This window comes from Bos indicus, chromosome 13, assembly GCF_029378745.1.
Source record: "Bos indicus isolate NIAB-ARS_2022 breed Sahiwal x Tharparkar chromosome 13, NIAB-ARS_B.indTharparkar_mat_pri_1.0, whole genome shotgun sequence".
Lineage (NCBI taxonomy): Eukaryota > Metazoa > Chordata > Mammalia > Artiodactyla > Bovidae > Bos > Bos indicus.
Genome location: NC_091772.1, coordinates 79941334 through 79968360, shown reverse-complemented (window position 1 = coordinate 79968360; position 27027 = coordinate 79941334). Strand labels below are relative to the sequence as shown.

At 42.4% G+C, this 27027-nt stretch overlaps 1 long non-coding RNA gene across 1 annotated transcript; it reads left to right on the top strand.

The window, feature by feature from the left end:
• Positions 1-1816: 1816 nt before the first annotated feature.
• On the top strand, positions 1817-26891 carry LOC109567845 (uncharacterized). Its single transcript, XR_002182112.2, has 3 exons — positions 1817-1950; positions 20689-20938; positions 22173-26891. It is a non-coding gene; the product is annotated as an uncharacterized lncRNA (long non-coding RNA).
• Positions 26892-27027: the final 136 nt, after the last annotated feature.

Sequence of the window (27027 nt, the reverse complement as noted above, 5' to 3'; positions counted from 1 at the left end):
AGAAAGGCCTTAGGAAATGCATCTTCTCCTTGAAGAACAGTATGATGATACTACAGAGTTTCAGAGTCTCAAGTTTTCAATAAATTATTCCATCAAAACACAAGCACCCATAAAATAAGGGCTCTGTCTACAGAAATTCCCCCAAATGGCCAAACTATTTCTCAAAACATTTATTCAAATAGTAGCCATACCTCCCAGTGGGGATTCCCTCTCTTCATTTCCTTTTTTCCTTTCGTGTTTATTGAGATATAATTGACATATCCCAGCACTGTACAAGTTTAGGGTGTAAAGCATATTGACTGATTTACAAGTATGAAATGATGACCACAGTAAGTTTAATGACTTCCATCATCTCATACAGATACAAAATGAAAGAAATAAAAATATATATATTTTTCCATATGATGAGAATTCAAGATTTACTTTCAACTTTCACATAAAACACACAGCAGTGTTAATTATACTTATCAGTGTTGAACGGCCCTCAGTTCAGTTCAGTCGTTCAGTCGTGTCCAACTCTTTGCAACCCCATGAATCGCAGCATGCCAGGCCTCCCTGTCTATCACCAACTCCTGGAGTTTACTCAAACTCATGTCCATCGAGTCAGTGATGCCACCCAGCCATCTCATCCTCTGTCGTCCCCTTCTCCTCCTGCCCCCAATCCCTCCCAGCATCAGAGTCTTTTCCAATAAGTCAACTCTTCACATCCAAAGTATTGGAGTTTCACCCTCAGTATCAGTCCCCCCAATTAACACCCAGGACTGATCTCCTTTAGGATGGACTGGTTGGATCTCCTTGCAGTCCAAGGGGCTCTCAAGAGTCTTCTCCAACACCACAGTTCAAAAGCATCAATTCTTCGGCACTCAGCCTTCTTCACAGTCCAACTCTCACATCCATATATGACCACTGGAAAAAACCATAGCTTTGAGTAGACGGACCTTTGTTGGCAAACGTCCCTAGTACTTATTTATCTTACAATTGAAAGTCGGTACTTTTCAACTGTCTTCATTCAATTCCCCCTCCCCTCAACCCTTCCTGAAAGAGAAAAGATCTCTTTTTCTGAGTTTGTTTTGATAACTATATCAGTTCCAGTTACACAACAAAGCTATTTGATACATCTATATATTTCAAAGTGAATTCCAAAGTAAGTCTAGTTACAATATATCAGCACACAAAGACATTAAAACATTACATAGTTCCTGATATGCATTCCCACACCATCTCCATTTCCTTTTCTTTTTCTTGTTGGCTTGTGGGATCTTAGTTCGCTCACTAGGGATGGAACCTGTGCTGCCTGAAGTGGAAGTGGGGAGTCAACCACTCCACTGCCCGACGCATCCCTGCTTTTCTTCTTAAGGGTAGTTAGGATTTTGTCTCTAAGAACCAGTAAACAAGGAACACATCAGACAGAGAAAACAATAGTGCAGAGAAATATGGGAGCAAAGACATACTGGAGACATGTTATCTGCTTTTGTTACGACCCTCCGGAGTCAGTTCTACCTCAAGTGTCCTCCTGCCCTGTGACACTCGGGACAATGGAAGGAGACAAGCTCAGTCAAGATGCAGAGGAAAGCCTCGTGGTCTGATCAAGGCATGGAGGGGTTGGAGTTCCCGCTATAGAGACAGGCAGTGGGCCTGCCGGAGAGGCAGTGGGCCGGGCTGCTCTGTGAGGTCTCACCAGCAGAGCGGAGCAGGCGGAGTTCTGGCGGGCAGGCTACGGGGCTCAAGGTTGCAGCTCACAGCGCAGGCGCGGAGCCTCAGCACACAGCCCCGCCGCCATCTTGGATGGAGCGTCGAACGCCGCGCCTCTGCGCACGGCCCCGGGCTGCGGGGCCGGGGCCGCCATTTTGAGCCAGGAACTCTGGTCTCAGTGGCCGGGTTCAAGGTCTCTGCGTGCAGCAGCCTGTGAGCCAGTGACACCAGAGGAAGCGCAAAGGGATGACAAAAAAGGTAAGACTTCATTACCCAGATTCTATTTTTATTTCCTGGGAATTGTGAATGGGTTTTGTCCGTGATGGTTTGGTTCAGCAGGAACATGGGTTCTGTGGAGCAGAAAGAGGCATAAACGTCGGGGCGTGAGGTCAAAATAGTGGACCAGTTCTGCCAGCGGTCCCGACATACACCCTGTAAGATGTCACCCCCTGGAAAAGGAGAATTTTCTCCCTGCATTGCCTTACTGGCTTCCTCACTTTTAATCAGATCATCGGATCTGCAGTCGACAGGTCAGGACAGAACACAAATTGTCCTCAAAGTTTTCAGGCTCTCTTTTCTCAAAATCCTGCAGTTAACAAATGTGACTTTTAAAATAGGTTTGAAAACAAACCAATTTTTCTACTAAAAGGAAAAAAGAAAGAAAGAAAACAAACCCAAAGTATTAATATATTGGTTGAAATATGTAGGAAAGGGCGTTTCTCCAGAATGGGAAGAGACTCCTTCCAGGCTGGAGAAGATGAATTTAAGCAAGAGGGAAGGGTGGTCTGTGGTGTCACAGAGGTGGGAGGCCTATACTTCACTTCATATAGCCCACTAGAGAGGCAGCAAGTGGGATGGACATTTAAACTGTGCTCTATTTAGAATCAATAACCAGCAAGGACCTACATGTAGCACAGGGAACTCTGCTCAATGTTATGTGGCAGCCTGGATGGGAGGGGAATTTGGAGGAGAATGGATACATGCTTAAGTATGGCCGAGTCCTTTAGCTGTTCACCTGAAACTGTTACAATGTTGTTAATTGGCTGTACCCCAATACAAAATGGGCTTCCCTGGCGGCTCAGTGGTAAAGAACCCACCTGCTAGGCAGGTGACGCAGGTTCAATTCCTGGGTCGGGAATATTCCCTGGAGGAGGAAATGGCAACCCTGTCCAGTATTCTTGGAAAAATCCCATGGACAAAGAAGCCTGGTGGGCTGCAGAACATGGGGTTGCAAAGAGTCAGACACAACTGAGCAACTAACACAACCACTGTAGCTCACAGAATCTCTCAAAAGTTCTGAAGGGCCTCCAAGGTGGCTCAGTGGTTAATAAATAAATAAATCTGCCAGTTAATGCAGAAGCCGCAGGAGATGCAGCTTCAATCCCTGGGTTGGGAAGATCCCTTGGAAAAGGAAATGGCAACCCATTACAGTATTCTTGCCTGGGAAATCCCACGGATAGAGGAGCTTGGTGGGCTACAGTCCATGGGGTCGCAAAGAGTCAGACATGATCGAGCTAATGAGCACACACGTACGCAGTCAGAATAGCCTAAAACTGAACTGTGAGGCTGGTCCCAAGATGACCCATCCTACAGCCAGCACTGGGCACAGACACTGTCATTTAAACCATGCTGGACATCAGACACTGATGTCAGAATAGCTTGTACCTCTACTTAGATATGAGCACTGCTTTTACTACAGTCAGATGGATCCTGTGCAGTCTTTCCTTTCACAAGCTTCTCAACAGAATCTGGAACCTGCAAGGAGGCTGGGGAAGCACTTATCTAGTGCTTTTCCCTCATCAGAAGTGGGAGGTGAGCTCAGCTTTGTAAACTTGAGGGTTCCTCAGACTTGAGAACTCAGACACTCAGCAACCAGAAACAATAACAAATCTCCAGGACAGAAGGTAATCTGCAGAAAGAACTTAGTTTAACAATTCAGCAGAATGGGAGCTCCAAGTTAACGATTAGGTTGAAATCCAGAGAATACAGTTCCATTGTGCATTTCACTTTGCAAACTAAAATTGATACCCACTCCACAATGATGATGTGAGATTTTCAAACACTAAAGTCGACAAGCTACAGGTTTTCTGTTTGTTACAACCAAATTCCCTAGTGCAGCAACAAGTGCCCAGATTCTCTCTCAATTTCCAGCTGGAGATTTTTTTTTTTCTGTTTACAGCATTAATTAAGCATCCTAGGCATTAATTTCCTCTGCTGCAAAATGGGAATAATAACACTACCTAAACTCATAGCATGATGGTCAGAATTAGTGAGCTATATGATAGTCTCAAAGTGCTGCACTCAATATGCCAGCAAATTTGGAAAACTCAGGAGTGACCAGAGGACTGGAAAAAGTCAGTTTTCATTCCAATCCCAAAGAAAGACAATGCCAAAGAATGTTCAAACTACCACACAATTACACTCTTCACACACACTAGCAACCTAATGTTCAAAATTCTCCAAGCAAGTCTTCAACAGTACATGCACTGAGAACTTCCAGATGTTCAGGCTGGATTTAGAAAAGGCAGAGGAACCAGAGATCAAATTGCCAACATCCATTGGATCATAGAAAAAGCAAGAGAGTTCCAGAAAAACATCTACTTTATTGACTACACCAAAACTTTTGACTGTGTGGATCACGACACACTGTGGAAAATTCTTCAAGAGATGGGAATAGCAGACCACCTTTCCTGCCTCCTGAGAAATCTGTATGCAGATCAAGAAGAAACAGAACCAGACATGGAACAATGGACTGGTTCCACATTAGGAAAGGAGTACATCAGGGCTGTATATTGTCACCCTGCTTATTTACCTTATATGCAGAGTACATCATGAGAAATGCCGGGCTCAGTGAAGCACAAGCTGGAATCAAGATTGCCGGGAGAAATATCAATAACCTCAGATGTGCAGATAACACCACCCTTATGGCAGAAACCTAAGAGGAACTAAAGTGCTTCTTGATGAAAGTAAAAGAGGAGAATGAAAAAGCTGGCTTAAAACTCAACATTCAAAAAACTAAGATCATGACATCTGGTCCCATCACTTCATGGCAAATAGGGAAACAATGGAAACAGTGACAGACTTTATTTTCTTGGGCTCAAAATTCACTGCAGATGGTGACTGCAGCCATGAAATTAAAAGATGCTTGCTCCTTGGAAGAAATGCTATGACCAACCTAGACAGCTTATTAAAAAGCAGAGACATTACTTTGCCAACAAAGGTCCATCTAGTCAAAGCTATGGTTTTTCCAGTACTCACATATGGATGTGAGAGTTGGACCATAAAGAAAGCTAAGCACCAAAGAATTGATGCTTTTGAACTGTGTTGGAGAAGACTCTTGAGTGTCCCTTGGACTGCAAGGAGATCCAACCAGTCTATCCTAAAGGAAATCAGTCCTGAATATTCATTGGAAGGACTGATGCTGAAGCTGAAGCTTCAATACTTTGACCATCTGATGTGAAGAACTGACTCATTTGAGAAGACCCTGATTCTGGGCACGATTGAAGGCAGGAAGAGAAGGGGACAACAGAGGATGAGATGATTGGATGGCATCACCAACTTGATGGACATGAGTTTGAGCAAGTACTGGGAGTTGGTGATGGACAGGGAAGCCTGACGTGCTACAGTCCATGGGGTCACAAAGAGTCCGACACGATTGAGGGACTGAACTGATGACAGTCTCAGTTACGGGCCCCAGTTCTTCTTCATCTCTGTATGTACACCCTTTGCCAGATCACTTTACAGTGTTTCTCAGTAAAGAAGAAGAATCCTTTATATCTGGGTTGACCTTGGACTTCCTTTGGCTGATAGAATGTGTTGGCAATGATGGCAGTTTGAGTCTGGGTTTCATGAGTCTTATGTATCCTGGTTGGCCTTCAGCCACCATCATGAGGACCTGCCTGCCTGCCAGAGGATGCAAGACATGGAGCAGAGACACATCATCTATCACCCAGTGGCCCTAACTGACACTCAGATATGGGACCAATCCAGACAAAGGCCACTTAACTGGCCACCCTCAAGCAGGAATAACAAATGCTTATGTATACGTCACTGAACTTGTATAGCAATACCTTACTGCTACAGAATGGTTAAAAGAAAAAAAATAATATTTAGCAAACAAACAAAAGGCAATGAAGCATGGAGTAAGAACTCTATAAATATTAACAAGCATACCAAAAGGAAGGCATCCTGTTAGTGCCAGCAGCTGTGTAATTTGACAGACCAAGGGCTGCTATTCCGTGTAAAATCATCATCAAGATTTTTCAGTCAAGGGCACTGTCCAAGGCATAGATATTCTTAATGTCACAGGTAGAAAATGTTGACCCTTCCCTCTGAAACACAGATCTGAGTGAAGGCTAAAAAATAAAGAACTTGCAGACCCCAGCTGTCTAGATTTGATGTCTACTAGAAGTGTATTTGGCCTTGCTGACTCAACACATAAGTAACATGTGATAAAATAGACCATTGCAGCTCAAAATCCTATTTAAGCCTCAGATCAATGGTTTAACTCTTATGTCAAGACAGGTAGACACTGCTATGTGATGGAAATGTTGTTTGGGAAAAAATGATTTTTAGTGGTAAAAACCAAGACAACCACATCTCTTTTCACTGCTTTAATGTCAAACCAGCTCTTCAAAAGGTAAATTCCAGATCCATGTGAGTAGATTGTGGTGCAAGCAGGTTGTTTTTATTCTTTATGATTTTATGTTTCATCTAGCCCCAGTCCCTTCCCTTACAAACTTGTCTCCCCAAAAAATTCACATAGTAATCACAAAATAGTTTACTTTGCAAATCTACTGAGATTGTCAAAAATCTGTTCCTTGTGCTTGAAAAGTAGGTGGTGTATAATGAAGTCAAAAATTCAGTAAATAGAGCTCAGTGGGCCTGCTTTTTTCTCCTGACTCCAGTGATTATCATAATTTGATTTTATAGTTTTCTGTCCTAAGCTACCAGCTAGAGAGCAATCTTTACTGAGTCATGAACTTTCCCATCATTAAATGTCTGCACCTATTTTCAACATATCAAAGTGTCCGATAACTACATTTTATCTTCCTTGAATAAAGTTGAACAGAGACATGGGGGAGCATACGTGTAATAAACTCTCCTTTATGCTTTAGCGAAGTGCTTGTGGTTTGGAGTTTTCAGCTTTGTCTATGACTGCTTTTTCAGGAGCATAAAGATTGTATAACACATCTTCCATAGAGACCAGGACATATGTTTACAAGGACAGAAATCTGAGTAATTTCCCACTGGTCCAAAGGGAATATTAAACTCTTCTGTCATTCTGTAGTATATTATTTATGGTTCCTCTTTTGTTGGCTTTTTTTTTTTCATTTGTAAGTTCAACTCCGTGTCCTGATAGAGGGTGATAAAATGCTCAATATGTTAAAAAATCTTATCACTAAATCAGGAACAAAACTATAAATTTTGGCCTTTGAAATCAAACTGAGTGGTGAGGATCATTTTGCTCCTGAAATATTACAGTAGTGATCAATTTGCTGTAAAACTAAGCAGTTTAGCTCAGCAATCTGTAGTTGGAAAGCAAGTTGTTCAACAGGAAAGTTTATGCCCAGCCCAAGGGATAAATTAAATTTTATGGGGAAAATATGCATTATTACATGCTTATCTGTTTAACATATTATTCTTTTCCACATCAGTATAATAAATATTTTTAATCGTATATTTTATCTCACATACATATAGTGATGTGGTAATTTTATTCCTCCTGTATTGGCCCAAACATGTTCAATTAATCACAGAATAGAGAAAAGCTTTCAAATCATTTTTTTAGAATTCTGATGTGCTTAGCAAACGTACATTCCCAGCTACATGGAGTTGCCTTACAACAGGAAAATAGTTCAAATTCTATTTCCTCAAAGGGCAAGCATCAGCTGATCTATTTTATCCTTTCTCCCAATTTCAAACCCCTTCTCTTTGCCTAGCAGCTCTCAGCCGAAAATACTTTGGCCTTACTTGATTCCATTCATAAGGAGTGATTTCACTTTGAAGATTTTTTGCCTCAGAGTACATGATGGTTGTAAGAAATCAAAGTTAGAGAATGTGAATTCAGGGCCTGTGCATACAGAAGTAGTAAATCATGAGAGCTGACATTAGTTGAGCCTCAGTACTTGTCAGGCTGACTTGCCTTTTTCCGTGTAATTCTCGAAAAATTCTATGGGGTAGGAATGTTGCTATTCCTGCTTTAGAGATCAGAAAACTAGGCTTTGAGAGACTAGCTAAGCAGTGGCTGGAGCAGACGGGAAGAACCACTTAGGAAGCCATTGCTCTAACCCCAAGAGAGAAAACTGCAGCCTGAAACAAGATGACAGCAATGGAGGTGAAGATGAATGGGTGAATTCAGGAAATGTTTGGGAGATGGAATCAATAGGACATGATGGTTTGGTGGCTGGTGCCATTCCCAGAGAAATGCATTTGTGAATGTTTGCCAGGGAGTTCTATCTATGCATGTTCAAGAATAATTTAATACAGAAAATACCCAGGCATGTTTCTACGTTTTCTCTTCATCCCATCTATCTTGCATGTAAATGAATATACAAGGAAATGTTACCTCAAACTTCAAAGGGTAAAAAAAAAGTTGACTCTGAAGCTTATTCTAAAAGCATTAACAGATCAGTGCATCATGGTGACTCTCAGGCGGAGGTGGTGAATCTCCATGGTGTTTCAATGTCTTGTGACAGGTGTTGTCTCAGACTGTCTACTCAAGGATGTTTGTATCGCATATAGCCTTGAAAACTAGAAGTAGTGTCTTCCTCCAGGGCAGAAAACAGATTTGTTCCTTATCTGGAGAATAAAAAGGTAATGCCCCCCCTTTAAGGCAAAGTTTGGGAAGATTTGCCAATGGCCCCTGTATAATATTGGAAGTTTCTTAAACATGGGGATCCTCAGCTGCACCATAAACCTGCAGCATGTGCAAATTCTAATGAGGCCACTCCACAATACCCACATGGGACTTGCAAGCAAGGGGGACAGACACAAAGAAGCTCATGCCTCCAGCTGTGCTGCGAGTAACAAAACCTTTTGTATCTGACCCTCATCTTATGGCTTCTGCCAGCATCCATGAAACTGTGGCAGGCTAACTTCACAGCCCGCAAGCAAAGTCAAGACGTAGACCTTCCATAGATCTTGACAACAACATGAGCCATTATTTAGTGATTTTTAAAATTAATTTATTTTTGAAACTTACTAAATGAACCAATATTCCTCCCTCCTCTCCAAAGTACCTAGAACAGCCTATCAATTTACGTTGCTCAAATTCCACCCTTTTGGATTTCTACTTCCTTTTCTTAGTTTTCAGTTGGTAAAACTACATGGCACATCAGTATTATCACAATCCCGAAATATAAATTATCAGAACTATCTATACTTGGAAGTATCTTAACAACATTCTAAATAGACTGTTTCATGTAAACAAACTGGCATAAGCACTCCATCCATCAATCAGTATTTACTGAGAGTCTTCTGTGTGCCAGACATGGCACGTGTAATAGTGAGAAAGACAGACACAGTCTCTGCCCTGGAAGAGCATTGAGTCTAAATAGAAATGCAGATAATTGATCAAGCAATTACAATGAACGGGATTAAGGATCATGTTGGAGAGATGGTAGCTGCCGTCCAGGGTAGCTAACCTGTAAGTTGATATTTGACACCACTCAAATGCATAGAAATCAGCCAGGAAAAGGTGAAGAGGGTTGTGGAGCAGTGACTCAGCTTTTGGAAACAGCTTATGAAGCGTCTGTAGGAGAGCAAGGACAAGGCGCATGTACAAAACAAAAGTGGGACGGGAAAAGAGATGAGGGGAAAAACAGGCGAGGGGGGTTTATAATCATGAATAAGTATTCAGGTCTTACCCTGCAAGCAATGAGAACACAATAAAGGCTCTTAAGCGAGGAAGTGACATGATCACACGTACTTTTCTTGGGCCAAGCTGAGTAGCTTCTGGGATCGTAGTTCCTCAACCAGGAACTGAACCCAGACCACAGCAGTGAAAGCCCTGAGTCCTAACCCCTGGACCACCAGGGGACTCCCCACATCTACATTTTAGAAAGTAGAAGTCACTCTGGCTGCTGAATTGAAAACCCATTGTGGGGGAATGACTAGAACAGGGACCTGGGCACTACTGACATTTTGGTCTAGAGAGTTTTTTGTTGGGGATGAGGGGCTGTGCTGTGCATTGTAAGATTTTATCACCATCCCTGACCTGTATCCACTGGATATCAGAAGCATCCTCTTGATCATTAAAAAAAAAAAAAAATCCCCTGGGAAGCAAAATCAGCCCATTTGAAAACCACTGGAGAGGAGGGAGGCCAGGTTGGGAAGCCATAAGCCAGGAAAGAGATGCAGGCAGCCTGGACTACAGGAATGTGGAAAGGAGATGGATGTAAGAGAAAAGCAGAGCGTCCTTTAAGTTTCCCACCCATCTGTGGATGTCCCTGAGACGGGTCTGCTGCAGTGACCTCCTGCTCCACTTGTGTAAGGAAGTGAATTTTACTACTTTACTTGCTTTTGCAAAACCTACTCTTGTGTGTGCCTGTCTCATCCCTGCTAAGTTGTATACTTTCATACATATGTATGCATACGTTAAGTTTTCGCAAGCATAATTTAGACTTTTCAAAACAGTGACATAGTAACAAAGAAAAATTGAGACATGCATGCATTTTGAATATTGATTCCAGTTTCTCACATACTACCCCTGACACTTGCCATGCTGCTTTGTTTCTATGCATTTGTTTTCTCTGCTTTCCTGTGTCTTGCCCAACTTTAAAGGAATCTGCAGGCAATTAGGCCCACCATTAACTGTAGAATGTAAACACTATTCCAGACCAACCCACCAGAAAAATCTGCTGGTTAACCAAATAGGGCCTTCATAGTCTGAGGGACAACTTAGATAACAATATTTTCATAAAATTTTCTGTGGTAGAAATGGAAATTATGTTTACATGAAGTGAACTGTGTGCTAGGAGCTTTGCAAATATTTCCTCAAATGTTAAATCTTCACAAGTGCTGCAAGGGAGCAATTATTTATCTCATTTTATATTTATAAAATCTGAGACTCAGAGAAGTAAAGGAACTTACCTAAGGCCACCCAACTAATAAGCTACAAAGCTAGAATAGAAAGGCAGTAGAGCAGGGCTCAGCAAACTTCTTCTGTAAAGGTTTTTAAGTATTTTTAGCTTTTCAAGCTATTCAGACTCTGTCACAACTACTCAGCTCTGCCTCTTTAGTTGGAAAACATACACAGGCGATATGTAAATGAATGGGCATGGCTGTGTGCCAATAAAACTTTATTTATAGACTGACATTTCAATTTCATATCATTTTCCCATGTCAAAAATATAATTTTTCTTTTTATTATTATTTTTTAATTATTGTAAAAGGTAAAATTAATCATAGTTCATGGCCAGACAGAAAAAGGCAGTAAGCCAAATTTGGCCCACAGGCCAGAATTCACCAAACTGTTGGTGGAGTGTGGGTAAGAAGACAAATTCTAGAGGCCAGCTCCATTGGTGTGAATTCCTGGTCCCGCCCACCACCCTCCCCGCCCCCCCGCCCCCCCCTTCATCTTAAATATGTCAACTCATTGAATTATTTAACCAACGTCTCTGTACATCAGCATCTCAAGTTGGTTCCCCCAAAACAGATCCTGAGACAGGTTTTGAGGGCTTATTTGGAAAGTGATCCCAGAAGCACTGGTTGGGATGTAAGAAGCAAAGACATGGAGGAGAGGGAGCCCAATATGGAAACCATCAAGGAGCAGGTCACTCCTGGGGACAGCTGGGCCAATCCTGCCAGGCCCTCCAGGAAGTAAGCCTCGGCACCAGCAGCATCCCGCCTAGCAAAGAAGGGGAGGTGAAGGATGTTGGCCCTCTGCTCCGGTGGTGGAGGGCTGCCAGGGGTAATGACAGGGCAGCACCTCTGCACCCTTGTAGATAGAGCACTCCCCGGGGACAAGAGAAGGCCCTGGGGCACAGTCCCAGAATGCCTAGGAGATAGGGGAGCGGGGTGCAGAGTACCCTATCAGTCAGCTCCATCACCTGCAAATAGGCATAATAATAAGGCCTACCTCTTGGGCATATTGAAAGGTTAAATGAATAATAATGTTAAGTGCTTTAGGTCTGAGACTAAAGGAGGTGGGTGAGGCACTTGCCTCAGGCATAGAATTTAAGGGGACGCCAAAAAACTCAGTAATCAGCATCAATCATATTTTGGTGCAACGTGTAAAAAAAGAAACCAAAGTTAAAAAAATCCGTGATGAACCGAATATCAAAATTTTGCAAAGAAGTAAGATCACTAACAGCTCTGTGTGAATCTACACTAGATCCTGAATCAAAACACACACACACATGCATTCCCACAGGTGTGCTTTTATATACTTTTTAGAAGTTTAACTTTTTTCAGAATTAGATTTTGAAAATGATGATAGTTTTGCACCCATTCAAAGAGAAAAGTGAAATTATCAATTCTGTTTGGGGTAAAAATAAAATATTTAGACTTAAAATAATGTTATGCATTTTAATACACCTACTTGTCAATTTTTCAGTATTTTTTTCAACTTTAACATTCTGAGGGAAAAAATAACAATTAAAAAGATACATATAAGCATGCATATGGGAAAAACACATTTGCCTCAGGTTTCAATATGACTCTGTCTTTATTTAAATTTTTGATATTTTGTTCATTTGGGATTTTATATTAACTTTGCTTTTTAAAAAAATGTGTAAAATATGAGTTAACTTGATACCTGAGTTTTTTTGATGTGCCCTCTCCCCCAAATTTTGTATGCACAGTGAGTGTCTCGCTTTCCTCACTCTAGAACTGGTCCTGGTTAGTACACACTGGCATATAAGTACTTAATAAATGTTACAGCTCATCCTCAAACCCAGCTCATGCAGCACAGCTGCAAGTGTTCTTTTTTTACAACCCCTACACTGCTTCCTTAGTCTATCAGGAATAACCACATATTCACATCTTAACAGGTAACCAGTCACCACAACACATTATATCTTTTTTTTTTTATCATGGCATGTGGAAGCAAAAATGGCAGCCTTTTATTGAATGTTTCTGAGGCCTATGTGTTGATGACTACTCACGTAACCCGTTATGGAGGGGAAGTTAGCCAAGCCCAGGCAATTATGGCTGGGTAATTTGAAGGGCCCACTTTTTCTTGACAGCAAATTAATTGATGTTATAATGGGTATGTCACCCTGTCATCCATCAGCATTTATTGAGTTCTGACAGTGTGCTGGGTTACACATGAAACAGAACACACGCACACCAGAATTTCAACTTATTCCTTGCCAAGTGTGACCCATCGATAATGTGGTTTGCAAGGTAGATTTTTTAAGTAAAAGGGAACTCATGTTTCCTGTGCTCCCTGTGTCGTCTCAGCCTGCCTCTCTCCTCTGTGCCTTTCTCTCACTCTTTCTCTCACTCTTCCCTCCAGGCACCCCCCCCACCCCCGCACCCTGTATTTATCTTAGCACAACGCTTCTGGTTTGTTTTGAACATGAGTTGTAATCAGCTTCTGAAATGGAATACAGAGAATTCTGATTTGTGGGAAGAAATAGATTTGTCTGATAGATGCATTTTAATGATTTCTGTTTATTAATGACCCAGGCTTTCCAGAACACATTGAGGAACTGAAGTCGCGCTTGGCTCTGCTGCGCTTGGCCTCACAGCGTATTACTGTAAAAGCAGTGAAAAGAATCCGCAGCAGCTGCCCAACCAGCTAACCTGAGCTCCCCAGGCCTGTCAACAGAGAGAGGCTGGGGTCTGGAGGAGTGAATACACAATAGCTTTGTTGAAAATAATCCGGGGGGGGTGGGGGGGAGGAAGGTCTATGGCTCAAAAACAAAAACACAAGTAATTAAAAAAGAAACTTCATTTCCAGTTGCTGAATAAGACATTAAAGAATTGCAGGGAGAAAACCCAGTAGAAAAACAGCTATTTAATTTTTGAGTCATGGTTAGAAATTAAAATGAAAGAACACTCTGGAGTGGATTTATTACTTTGTCCTTAATTCCACATTCCCATTTTTTAAAATTTATTTATTTGTGTGTGTATGCTTGCTTTGGGCAACACATTCCAGTGTTAGATTGAGGCCTAAGTAGTGAAATTTCATCCTTAACCCCACATTTCCTTTATTCCAGCAGCTCTAGTTACAACCTAATGTTATTTTAACAGTTTTTCTTTAATTTAACGATATTTAATTTGCATTCGCTCAAGTGACATACAATAGATCATGCTATTACCATGATTTATATCAGATGAACTGGCATAAATTGAACATTATAAATTGCGCCTGTAAATGAAACTATTATTTTACAGGAATTACTGAGCAGAAAGGGTAAGGACCCTCCAGTCAACCTTAGTCAAACCCACTCTTTAGAGTTTTATATTTTATGCCCGCAATAAATGCTTTTGTGAAAGCCCATAACCCACAGAAAAGTCATTCGAAGTACATTAATTACGATAATACTATCCAAAAAGCTGCAAGGGCCTATTTTTGTGACATCATTCTCTGATTTCTTGCTGCCTTAAATTATCCCTTTGATGGCTGTGGAGATTAACAGTCATACTTTTGTCATTAAATATAAGGCATTTTAAAGCTTAATCCACCTAAGTTCTAATTGATATTGCTTTCAGTTGGCAGATAGCGACCTGATTTATAATTTAAATATGCGGCATTATATGCATCTCTTCAGTATAATGAAAAAGCAGAGTTCCTCTCATCTTTCTCGGCAATGTTAAACATCAAGGAAAAGTCGCTTTCTTTTTTCCTTTTATATCCTAAGCCTAATTGAAAACTGTTCATTGAATTTCAACATGATAGAAAAGTCTTTTTATCTCTCAATTTGTCCATTAGCGATTATAATTGAAGTATCTGCTACACAGCTGAATAGATATTGTTCTTGTTTAAATTCTGAATTTCTCTAAATCTTTCAGAAGACATCAAAAAATATATATGTATATGTATGCACACACACTCGCATATGTATGTGGCTGAGGCGATAATCAGCTAACGACTTTGCTTAAATGGAACATTAGACTAGCTCACTCTCCACGTGGATAAAGCCACACAAAGAAAGAAACCATCTAATTTTGCTGGAGAATGTGTTGCATAATAATCTTACCGGCATGACCATAAGGTTTGCTAATTGCCACATCTGTTTAACAGCTGTCAGAGGCTTCCCACATGTTGTCATCAATATTACAACACAGTACATTACCAGGAATTTTATTGTTTTCAACTGTTATTTATTTGCCATAGACATTACTACAGCTAATGATGTCTGTTTATGTTATACCACTAATTGTTTTCTGTTTTTTTAGAAACCTGTATTCAATCTACTGTCTTAGTTGGGATTACGCCTTTCTTTCCTGCCCCCTATCCCGTGACCCCTGGCTTCGTGTAACCCCCCTGACAACCTCTTCATGTTAATGATGCTAATTCTTCTTCATCCACAGTCATAAATATCCTAATGGGTTTGTAGCATTGAAAAGAAAAAAAGGTTTGCAAAATGTCCTCATTTCTTACTGGGGCTGCTGATTTCTTTCAGTAAATCACTAAGCTGAACCCACGTTAGTGAGGATCACTGTACAAATACATCAGTGTTTAGGCTGCCTTTGTGGAGGAGGAGTGAGCCGTGCCGGTTTTTTGTAATTACCTTTGTATCTCACCTGGTTCCTCTCTACAGTGTTTCTTTCTTGTAAAGCACAGCAAACCACAACATCTATTAAGCAGAAAGCAGAGACTGACGAACTGTGGACTGAGTGAAGTGCGCATGACCTGATTTAGAATGAACTGACAGGTGTCACTGATCTCTATTATATATAGAACGTGTGAACTCCATATGATGTATTATTTATCCCTAGTAGATGCCTTTTTGTTTCATTAATAAACCTGTATATCAGAGATATACAGTACTGATGCAGTTTGAGGCAGTACAAAACGACAGAGTATTTGCCTGCCATTGCTCAATTATTTTCCTCATTTTTCCCCTGCGTCTTTGCATGAATTATTAAGACCTTGGCTGTTTATTTAAGAATCTAATTTTAGTGCATGTGTCCGGCTGAATTCTGTTTTCTCCTCTAATGAAAGGAAAATCGTGTGAGAATTTCCAATCTTGGACTCTGGTTTTAGATTTGCAGTGCACAATGCAAGTTGTAAAGGTCACTCTGCTTTTGAACCATATAGCATAGACATTTGATGAGCCCAGAAATCCATTTTGGTTACACATCACATCGTGCCAGCAAATTAAAGCAGAGTTGCTTGGTTAAGTCAAGCACAATTTGCATGTACTTAGAACTAGATTAAAAGAGCAAGGATCTGATTTGAGTGAACCCTACAGAAAATCTCTTAAGCTAAAGGAAGGTAGACGATTGGAGATAACTTCTGGAAGCTGCTGTGAGTGACCATTGTTCATCGTGATGTCTAACATTGCCTGTTCTAAGCACCACATTTGGATGTCTTTGGTTTTCATGTTTAGTAATGCAGACTCATTTATAACCAAATCATGCCACACCCTGCACAGAGATCTTTGAGAAGTCTCATTGGGAGAGTAGATAGAGATGACCTTATACATAAAGTTTGCTTTGCTTTTCTAAATCAGAACTGAAGGATAACGTTTTGTTATGGATTAAAAGTGATTGAAGATGATACATAGATGTATAGTTGGGGGATTTTCTTAATTTTTTTTTTTTTTATTAAATGACTTCTTCAGAGATAGGTCTGAGACCAAATCTCTTTAGCTTGTTTGTTCAAGATCTAGTGGAAGGAAAATGATAAGAGTTCAGTGTCCACATTGCTTTGAGAGAGCAGTAAGTGCTGCGGTGTCTGATAAGAAATTTCATGTGGTATAAATCAGGCAGTTTCTGGAAGCACCCTGTCCTGCCTCATTCAAATTTAAAATAACTAAGGAAATGCAAAAAATCACTATATGCAGGAAAACCACCTTTTTCAGAACCAGACACACTCCTTCACACTAGTGGAAGTTTTAATAAATTCACCCGTTTTTAGGGCAGCTTGGCAATAGCTTTCAAAATGTGTGATTCTGTTCCAGCTGACCCCAGTGTTCTCCTTATAGAAACATACACTGTCGACATCCTGCACAGGGGTACAAAGTTAAATGTACAAAGGCAATCTTGAAAGTTGTTTGTAAGATTAAAGATTTTTAAAGAGAAAACTAGAAATGCTTCAAGGTTGACCAATAGAGGAATATTTGCAAAAATTTGTGCTTGATCCATTGTTTGTAACAGCAGAATATTGGAAGAAAACTAAATGATTATTATTAAATAATCAATTTGTATGAGATACCACACATTAAAAATAATAAAGATCTATAGTACTGATGGAAAGACATACTGGATGATAAGTGGAAAAAAAAAAAAAGTAGCTCACAGAACACCGTATGTGATACAGCCAGCAGGCGTCTGTGCACCTGTGGGTATGAGGTGTGTCGGCCGGTTAAAGGTGTTCGCGTCCACTACCATGCGTGGATTCCCACAGGGGAAGGGCTGTGGCCTGTCTCGCTCACCAGCGTACTGCCTACATCTCCATATCCATGCCTGGCACAAAAGAGAGACTCCAAAATTACTTGTTAAATGAATAAATGAGTGCTCATATGCTAGTACAAGCAAAAAGGTGTGTGTTAAGGGATGCAAAGGGAAGGATACAAACCAAGTGCATAAAGGATGGGGTACAGGATTAGAGGAGAAAGACTAGGGAAGTTTATGTTGATCCTCTACACTGTTGGAGTATTTTTTGAATGAGTATCTTTCAAAAGGATTTATCAGAAAATTAAAAGGATTTCAAGATAGAGTAAAACTGCAAAATGGAAAGGCATGTTGTGGCTCCCATTTGCCATTTTTGTGTGAGTATAGGGTCTGTCACAAAACTCTGTAGGGTCTCTTCCATCGTGCCCCATTTTCCCCTTCCCTCAGTTTCCATTAGAAAACAGTGGGTGACGATGTGACCGGCAGGAGTTAGAAGGAATAAGTTGCTCTTCTAAAGCTCCTGTGATTGTGCTCTTGGGGAGCTGACCTCAGCGCTGTGGATTCTGACCTTGTGAAATACTCAACAGGAAAAAACCTGAACAAAGCCATCAAGGACAGCTCAATCAAGGTGTCTGACTGTCTGCAGCAGCAGTCGAGAGAGCAGGGGAATGGATGGACATGTTAAACATTAATAGAAAGTATATTAAAGGACTTCCGGTTTAAAATGGCGGGTTGAATTCTCCCGTTTATCTTCTCGCCTTCTCAAAACCTTGCTACCATGACAGTAAAGGGACTCGGGAGTTATAAACTCCACAAGGACAAAGAAAGAGAGTGGAAGAACAGACAATGACAGGAGAGAAATGTCAGCCAGATTTTGAAAGATGGCAAGTGAATGAACCAAGTGATAACTGACTGGGTTCCAGAACCTTCTCATTAACCTAGGACTCTTTGCAACCCCATGGACTATAGCCTGCCAGGCTCCTCTGTCCATAGGATTTCCCAGGCAAGAATACTGCAGTGGGTTGCTATTTCCTTCTCCAGGGGATTGTCCCAACCCAGGGATCGAATCCGCGTCTCCTGTGTCAGCTGCCGAGCCATCAGGTAGTCCTACTTGAAAATACAAATGAACATTCAAGCATCACCGTGTATTTGAGCAAAGCCTCTACGATAAAATTCAGGCATGTAAATAAACAGGGGAGAAAGGAGGAGCTCTAAGGAAATAGACTGTGTGGCATGCAAGAAAAAATCATCAAATGTTCTGAAATATCTTTAGTGGGCTGTAGCTTTCATGAATAAAGTGCATACAACAATAAATAACTTTTGGAAATTGAAGGATAGAGTGCAACAGTTAAAAATTCAAATGGTGGTTTAGAAGATGATAGTGAAAATTCTCCCAGAAAGTAGAACAAAGGGGGGGAAAAAAAAGAGAGAGAGATGATGAAGAGAAAATACTAAGAACATTAAAAGTCCACACCAAGTTACATCATCATAAAATTTCAAATCCTAAAAATTTTGCAGAGAGATTTTAAAAGTATCATCACACATCACAGTAGCCATGATGAAACCCGGAAGACAATACATGTCTTCAAAACACTAATGTGAAAGTATTTCTTTCTGGTAATTTCATAACTAGCCAAATTATTAGGAATAAAAATATTTTCAAACTTGCAGTCTCTCAAAAATTGAAATTTCTCCAGAAAAAGGGGGACTTTTTTTTCCTCCAGCTAAAGGGGGTACATCTGTCTACGAGTGAAGCCACCCAGAGGGAAAAAGAGAGGGCACGGGGCGGGGAGGTGGAACCTTGCTGCCATCCCGTGAGCCCTGGACCCAGAAGTGAGGAGAGGGTGGGCACGGGGCCTGACTGCAGCATCTGCTTCACTCTGACCAGTGCAAGCCCTATTATTAACAGAACCCTTCTCTCTCTGCCACATTCATAAGTTTTTCTGAATTGTGCCAAGCAATGTGGATCTCTCTTCTTCCTGATCATGAGTCATCCTTGTTGATAATATTAAACCAGTGAGGCACTTTATTTCTAAGGTCTTGCTTCCTTTGCCTGTAGGTTTTGTGTTTCTCTCCTGCATGTACTCCTGTCCTTCCCAAAGGGTTAGTTAAAGGTCCTCTTGGACAGAAAGGGTGAGTTCCTGGATCCACCTCCCCCTCAACAGCCAGTCGGCCACCAAGTTGACTGTTTCCCCCGCTTGCTCCTCCCACCTTCTCTCACTGAAATCCCTGCTGATCTCCGTGCTTTCAGATTCACTCCTCTAGGATCAGTCCACACAGATGCCCAGCCATTCTAGAATGCCAGTCAGATCATGACCTTTCTTCCTGTTTGAAACACTTTGACTGCTCTCGGTGGTAGTGGAGCACAGCGCAGCGTCCTTAACACGTCATGCAAGACCCGGCCCCATGTCCCACCTGAGTTCACCTGAAATCACTTGGAGCTGTTTCACACCCTATGACTGCAAACCCCAAACCCTTAGCCTGGTGTGCCCACCCTTTTGTCTGACACGTTCCCGTGCATCCTTCTAAAACCAGCACAGATAATTCCTGCTCTCTGAAACTTTCTATAGTCCTTTGCTCCCCAAACAGGGACTGCCGGTTGCCCCGCTAATACCTGTCCTCTATTAGAGCACTTACCATATCTTCTACAACCTCTTGTGACATGTCAGCTTCCCATGTTAGGTGATGAGTTCATTTCTGTGCCCCCAGATTGAGGCAGGCTCTGTCCTTGGTGGATAATAAATACTTGGTGACGGATCAGTGAGTTCTCTTCTAGAACCTACTTCCTAGCACTTTCATGGAAATACATCTCAATAGGTGTTTAGCAAAATAAATTGAAGCTTCTTTACTCTCAGTAGGGTGCATCTGTTGGCTTCGTCTGTCCCACATCTATTCCTCATCATCCTGGTGCAGAATGATGAATTTTCTAGGAAAAACTCTCTCCCGTGGTCTCTGCCACCTCTCCCTTGTCTTCCCAGCTCACGAAAGCTGACTATCAAATTGTTAGCAACCTGCGAAGTCATTTGAGATTGTGCAGGTAAGTTTGAAATCAGCCACAGTGGGAATGTTTGCACATAGAAATGTAATATATTCAGAAAGATTAAAACTAACACATCTAAAGGGATTCCATAGATATCATTACTTAAAGTGAGTTGCTCAGACTCTTTGTGATCCCATGGCCTATACAGTCCATGGAATTTTCCAGGCCAGAATACTGGAGTGGATTGCCATGCCCTCCTCCAGGGGATCTTCCCAACCCAGGGATCAAACCCAGGTCTCCCACATTGCAGGCAGATTCTTTACCAGCTGGGACACCAGGGAAGTCCATTATCTTAGGATGAAGCTAAAACAGGTGTTTTTTTTTTTTTTTCAAATTTGTCCATTTCAAGGAAAACATTCAATAAATATACCCATCAGCATTCTTGACTCCAAGCAACAGAAACCAAGGTTGGTTAACTTAGCAGAAGTTTTATTTGTTGGCAGGAAATCAGGAAGTCCCCCCAAAGACAAGAAGGCTGGAAAAATGAGCAGGAACCAAGTGATGTCAGAGGAACCACTTCAAGGTCACTCCAGAGGAATTTTAACTCTTGTTGAGACACTATTCTCCAAGTGCCATGGCCACTGCTGCTATGGGACATTTCTGCCATTGGGCTCACAACACCGTCCCAGTGCCTTTGCCACCAACCCTCACTGAGGGAGCTGCTTCTATAGCCCAGGGTTTAAGTGCGACAAGGTACGTTCCGAGCCAAGCCAAGACACCCTGTGCCACAGGCATCCCCACGTTAGTGGGGAGAGGGGAGCAGTACTTCTGCTGCTGCTGCGAAGTCGCTTCAGTCGTGGCCGACTCTGTGTGACCCCATAGACAGCAGCCCACCAGGCTCCCCCGTCCCTGGGATCCTCCAGGCAAGAACACTGGAGTGGGTTGCCATTTCCTTCTCCAATGCAGGAAAGTGAAAAGTGAAAGTGAAGTCACTCAGTGGTGTTACTCTTAGTGACCCCATCGACTGCAGCCTACCAGGTTTCTCCATCCATGGGATTTTCCAGGCAAGAGTACTGGAGTGGGGTGCCATTGCCTTCTCCTATAGGGGGTCTCAAATGTGGCTGCTCCTTGGAGCCATCCGAGGAGCTTTACAATATGCTGCTGCCTGATCCCACCCCTGAGGTTCAGACTGCATTGGTCTGGAATATACCGTGGACATTCGAGCTTTTAAAGCTATCTAGGAGGTTCGATTGTGCAGTCTAGGTTGAAAAACACTAGGCTGGGCCGCCCGACTTCCATAGTGGGCAATTTTCTTCACTGAAAGGAGAATCGGCCTTATCGGAGCCTCTTGCCTACATTCTGCAGTTGATTTCCTTGCTCTCCTTATATGCTCTCGTGCTAATGCTGTTTTCAGCTCTTTCAATTATGCGATTTCCTTATCTTTATACTATTGAGAATACCTTACAAGATTTCTTAAACAGTAACTAAATTTATCTGCCTGTCATTTTGTTTTCATTATCCATGATAGCAATCTCTCGCATAGCTGATGAGAACATATCAAGTGATTGGTTTTAAACAAACAAACAGAAATCCACAGAGTCAACATTTATCCCAAGGTGTATAGGATATGTGTTGCTTCGGTGGCTTTGGCGTGCTCTGCATCCGATTCAGGCGTTCACTGAATTCAGGCCCACAAAGACTTCTCCCCTGAGCCCGTGGTTGGTTGTTCTTATCTACTGCTCCCCTCTTATCACAAAGACTGGCGTGCTGTTTTCCGGAGTGTGTTGCTGTGGCCCAAGTTTTGCTCCATAATGAAAGCAATAATTCTGAAAACATGCCGAAGGAATAAAGACGCATGGTAATTGTCAGAAGTTCTTCATTTTGAACAGAAATTGCTCATCGTGGTTGACAGTTGATGGCTTTTAGCTGTAGAATGCCTATAAAAATAACAAGAATTTTAGCAACCTAACTTCTGTCTTGCTTTCAGGTGAGCTTATCGACAAAGGTGTGGATCCATGGAACACGTGAGGAGATCAAACTCAAAGCCGTGTTGAACTGCAGCTATGACTCTCCGTGGTTACCCACTTGGCTATCTGGGTACAGTGTTCATGCATTTCTACTTGCCACCACCTGCCCCAGAGTTAAACTCAGATGATGCAACGGGCCAGCCCTCTGTGATTCCTCTAACCCCGAATTCCCCCCTCAGAATCCCTGACGCTTTGAGTGGATGTGTGTTTATCACGGCAGGTGCCACAGGCACTGAAGGACGTCTAGCTGCATCCCTGCTCGCTCTCAGTCCACAAAGAGAGAGCACATGTCTCTCCCGGAGCTGCGCAGACCAGGACTGCTCCAGCCATTGCCAAGTGTGCCCTGGGCAGGGGCAAAATCACTGTCAGTTGAACACCACTGTTCTAATCCTTGCTGAATACCCTTGACGCCATCCCAATGGAATCAGAATCTTTGGGCACGGACCCCAGGTGCCAGCATTGGAAAAGCTACCCAGTGCTTTTAAACCATAGCCCAGGTTGAGAATTTCCATCCTAAGCAACTGGTCTAATATTGCCATAGAGCTTCTTAAAGTCCTTCTCAAATATTTTTATAATCGGGCCCTCCACTTAGCAACACATGAGCAACTACTATGTAGAAACAATATTAGCTATAATGTCAAGTACCGTCTCACGGAATTTGCAATTTAATGAGGTCATGAGAGTGCGAGGGAAATAAATTGTTTTTCATGTGTGAGTACGTATGGAAAAATACCTAGAAAGAAGACCTAAGAGGACGAGAGAAATGAGTGCTGATCTGTGGAAGGAGGGCAGGGGAGTTAGTAGACAGCTGGGACCCGGGAAGCTCATTGGGGGTGAAGAGCCACACGACCTCTGAGAGGACAGGAGAGGGTAGGGCATTGTGATGTTTTGCAGAGCCTGGTATATTTTTTAATGAAGAGGGTTATGAAGACTACAGTATATGTTCAGCACTGATCTTTTTTTAAATACCAGCTTGATTATAACACACACACCATAAAATTCACCATTTCAAAGTGTACAATCCAGTGATTTTTAGTATATACACAGAACTATGCAATTGACACCACTATCAAATTTCAAATGTCTTCATTACCTTAAAAACAAACCCCGTACTCCTTAGTAGTCACTCTCCATTCACTGCAACCACCCCAGCCCCTGGCAACCAATGATCTACTTTCCGTCTCTATAGATTTGCCAATTCTGGACCTTCCATATCAACAGATCCATGTAATATATGGCCACTTGTGTCTAGCTACCTAGACAGCATCTGAAAACAAAGCAAAGCAAAATGAAAGGGAAAACAAAATCTTCCTCCCAAGAGGCAATTTAGCCTAGAGCCCAAGAGATAGGCTTTGGCACCAGACGAAATTTCAAATTAAATCAAGTCCTAACCCTCTAGCTGTTTGATCTCAAGCAGACAGCGTTGGTCGACCACCCAACACCCTTCTCAATGTCCAACTCTCACCATAGAGACTGGAAAGTCTAAGTAGCATTGTCCCAAGTCCTCCAGTTTCGCCAAAAAGGAGACATTGGAAAGTCTCAGATAGCTCCTAGGAAGGATATTTCCTTCCAGGATTAGAGAGAGACGTACCAGAAGAAAACATAGTGTCATTTGTCCTCCTTCCTTCCTTCAAAGGATGTGTGAAGGCAGGAATCTCGGACACATGGCTGCCATATTGTGACCATGAGGGAAAGGCTAAGAAGATCCAGAAATGCCAGCCTAGATCTGATTCTGTTGCTCCAGATCCAGTAGCAGCAACTGTCTTCTCAGTGATTAATTATGCCTGAAAAATAAGCCCTTGTATGTCTAAGCTTCTGTTACTTGGGTTTTGGTTACTGGGAGTATCAAATTCCTGCAGCAGAAAGTTACTTCACTTCTATGCACAAGTTCACACACTGGGGCAGAGCTCCCTCACCTGTATCTCAAGAATCCGCTACCATTTGTTGAAAATTGGTTTCCTTTTGGGAGTGTGTCTTCTTTGGGGAAGCTCATGGGATTTGCATCCTGTTCTTTTGCTAAGATATGAGCCTGTTAGTCAACCTACACTCATCAGAAACCCCTCCCTGAAATTTTATTTTTGAGATGGAAAGTTAATCAGAATTCATTCTTCCCAGTGGAAAGCATACTGACTAATGAACCTGTTCCCACCACAGGGCTGATCCTATATTTATCCATGCATACCTTCATCCATTCATTCTAAAAAAAATATTTATTGAGCACCTAATATGTGGCTTCTCTGGTGGCTCAGCTGGTAAAGAACCTACCTGCCAATGCAAGAGATGCAAGAGACATGGGTTTGATCCCTGAGTCAGAAAGATCTCCTGAAGGAGGAAATGACAACCCACTCCAATATTCTTGTCTGGAAAATCCCATGGACAGAGAAGCCTGGCATGCTGCAGTCCCTGGGGTCTCAAAGAGTTGGATACGACAGAGTACACACACACGCAGTTTAATAGGTGCCAATGTAAGGACATGGAATTGAAAAAAAGAGACAAATTTAAGTTGTTTATATCCTAAGTAGCTGATGAAAAGTGAAAAGTGAAGTTGCTCAGTCGTGTCCAACTCTTTGCGACCCCATGGACTGTATCCAACCAGGCTACTCCATCCATGGAATTTTCCAGGCAAGAGTACTGGAGTGGGTTACCATTTCCTTCTCTAGGGGATCTTCCTGACCCACGGATCAAACCCGGGTCTCCCACATTGCAGGCAGATGCTATACCGTCTGAGCCACCAGGGAAGCCCCAAGTAGCTTATATCCTAGGACTATAAGCATCTGTGTCTTATATAACATCAAGTGGTGATGAGGCTATGAAGAAAAAGTAGACTGAAGGGGATAGAGTGTGAGAGAGATGGGGAAAGGTGACTTCTATTTTAGAGGGTGATCAGACAAGGCCTCACTAAGGAAGCTATGTTTGAACAGAGAAGCTCTGGCAAAAGTGTTCCTGGCAAAAGGTAGAGCAAGTGCAAAGGCCCTGAGGCAGGAGCCTGCTGACTATATCTGAGAAACAGGAAGGAGGAAGTCAGTGTGGCTGGAGCAGAAGGATGGAATGGAAATGTGATTGATGAGCAGGCAGGGGAAGAGGCAGGACCCAGATCAAATCGGATCAAGCCACTCACCAAAACATGAGCAAACCATTTCAACTTAATCCCTCTGGCTGCTGGATGTCGTAGCCTGAGAGGGGAAGGCAGGGAGGGCCAGCAAGGAGGTGACGGCAGTGTTTCCGGTGAGAAATGATGATGCCTAGGATCCAGTACTCTTGCCTGGAAAATCGCATGGACGGAGGAGCCTGGTGGGCTGCAGTCCATGGGGTCGTGAAGAATCAGACATGACTGAGCGACTTCACTTTCACTTTTCACTTTCCTGCATTGGAGAAGGAAATGGCAACCCACTCCAGTGTTCTCGCCTGGAGAATCCCAGGGACGGCGGAGCCTGGTGGGCTGCGGTCTATGGGGTCGCACAGAGTCAGACACGACTGAAGAGACTTAGCAGCAGCAGCAGCAGCAGCAGGATCAAGGTTGTACCCGTGGGGTGAATGGGAAGTAATCAGATACCATGCATATTTAGAAGGTAGAGCTAACCAGGTTTACCAAACACCTGGATGTGAAGCATGAGAAAAATGGGAGAGTCAAGGACAATTCCACCCTGATGGGCTGAGGAGCCATTTGCTGAGGGGGAGGACCACAGGAAGGACCAGATTTTTGGTAGACAGGGTGATGACAGACATTACGATGGTGGTCATTATTGTGGGCCTCTTGGGGCTTCCCCGTGGAAAGTCTAGTCCCTCCGCTTTCCCACCATTCAGAGCTCCCAGCATCCTTCCAGTAATTTGGCTGAAACTAACCAGAGTTCATTTCTATTATTTGACACCAAAACCCCTTAACTGATACAAGGGGCTCCCTTGGCCCTTGAGTGTCAGCACAGGAAACTAAACCCCGTTCTGACTGTGGGAACATGTGTTCTGAGCAACAACTAACAAATTCACAAATGAACTTTCGGACGCCACCCACTTCTCAGCAGGAGGCTGACTTTTCCTCTCCCGGTGTCTCTCCTCAGAGAGACAGCTTCTGCCAGTACAAGGTGGGGAAGTGTCAAATACTATTAAAACCTGATTGCTAATTCAAATGCGATTGTGCTTGATATGCTTGTCGTGTAAAAGTGCGCAATGTAGCTTCATAAAATTGATAGAACTCCCTTTGAAGATATTTTTGTCACAGAGGCACTCAATAAAACTGTTTCCATGAGGCTCCTCTGCCTCTTCAGTATTTTGCTAGTGACACGTGAGTGAACTAGTCCAGAACCTAGCGAAGCATGTTTCCCAAAGAATGTTGGAGGAGAAGGAGGAGTGCTCAGATCCTTCCTTTTTATTTCTTGTTGTTAGGAACTTCTCTCCCAACTGCCCGACGATACGGTTCATCTGGTCACTGGGAAACCAAATCAAAGCTGTTTTGCTTCAGAATCAGACGCGATGAATAAATAACCCACAGAGGTTGCTGTCACTAACTCAAAAATAGCTAATTATAAATACCAAGTCCAAAAATTAATCTGTTCAAGGAAATGTTTCTTTTCTTCCTGCCAACGTCCAACAAGCGTTTTCAGCCTGGGACCCAAGAGAACCACAGATTCCCATTCACTGGCAAGATGGTGGAACTTGACTCCCATCTTTGTTTTTCATTTGTTTGTTTTCCCATCTAATGTTTTAAGTTGATACACTGTAGTTTCCTTCTTACTCAATTCAAAAAAAAATTTTTTTTTCCCACGTGACATGTGTGATCTTAGTTCCCAGACCAGGGATGGAACATGCACCCCCTGCAGT